Source organism: Monopterus albus, unplaced genomic scaffold (assembly GCF_001952655.1).
Source record: "Monopterus albus unplaced genomic scaffold, M_albus_1.0 scaffold491.1, whole genome shotgun sequence".
NCBI lineage: Eukaryota > Metazoa > Chordata > Actinopteri > Synbranchiformes > Synbranchidae > Monopterus > Monopterus albus.
Window position 1 is genome coordinate 2,943 of NW_018128371.1, and position 1,471 is coordinate 4,413.

Genomic DNA, 1,471 nt, shown 5'->3' on the forward strand with positions numbered 1-1,471 from the left:
GGCACGCTGTGCGCAAAGTCTACGGTCGACCACCGCTGGTACAAGGTTCAGGGTATCACCAAAACCCTGGACTCCATCGTGTGCTGCAGGAAGCGCTCGTCCGGTTACAACATGATAATCATGGATCTGTTCACGAGGGTGGTCAAGGACTTGAACGCGAACCCGGACAGCTCGCTCGACTGGGTGCCCGAGTACGTAGGACACCTGAACGCGCCCGAGTCCAAGGGGTCGGCGTTCAGGGAAGCGCTGCTGCGACTGCTCAGGTCCAAAGCGCTGACTCCGGAGGCGTGCAGACGCCTGTGGGACAGGAGTCGCTTGTCCACCAGCATAGGCGTCGCGGTAGACGCGCAGTGTAAGGACGTGTTCAACGGAAAGAAGACGAAGCGGGACGTGGGTCCCGTGTCTCGCCTCGTTCTCACGCAGCTCGAGGCTCTGCGCCTGGCTCCCGTTTGCGCGGGCCTCAAGGTGGCCGGCATCCCGACGCCCGATAGATTCGGCGCGCCCGGCGACCGCTACACGTACCACAACGGCTGCACGCGAGGCTGCACGTCCATACGCGACACGTGGGGCTTCTACACCGAGGTGGACCTGGTGGCCCACGACACCGTGAAGGACAACATAGCGCTGCTGGAGCTCAAGACCCGTAATACCGACCTGCTGGATCGGGCGACCTTGAGGCGCTACAACACGCAGCTGTGGCTCACGTGGGTGATGTTCTCGCTCACGTACCCGAGCATGGCGGAGAGGTCCGCCGCGTACTTGGTGATAATCAGGCCCGGGACCAACCAAGTCGCTATACGGAGTTGCCTGAGGCCCACGATTTCTAAGACTATACGTAGCAGGTTCCCGTGGCTGAACTGTTTCTGCTCCCAGGTGCTCAACTGTCTGACTCCCGTGTGTGTGAACATGAGAGTCGAGACTCGGCGGACGCGCGGCGCGGTGAGGAGAACGGTCTCGTGCTTAGATCCTATGGACTTGTGTTACAGGAACATGTTGTTCAACCAGGAGAAGAAGCGGAACAGGAGGACCGCGGAGGAGGCGTCTCGATCTCGGGTCGTCGACGACGACGACTGTCGCCGGCGGGCCGAGAAGGAGTCGAGGCGCTCGCTGTCGGTGGTGCGCGAAGCGTCCGGCGGAGGCAGGTCGGGGAAGAGCCAGGTTGCGCGCAAACATCCAACCGTGGCGGGACAACGGGGATCGAAGTCACCGACCGTACGCGAAACTTCCGATCGCTGCGAGACGAGGACGCTCGAGGTCGCCGCCGACTTTACATAAAAGCATCTGACTGGGGCTCGCCCGCAGGTTGAGTCTACGGCCTAGACGTCCGGCTGCCTGGAGATTTTAGACCTGGCTTTTTTTTTTCTCTCAGCATAACGGATAGTGCTCTAAACGAAATGGGGTTGGGACACAAGGCACTACACGCGATGCTGGCGAACCCTCACCTGGCGCCGTTCGACCTGATCGACAGACC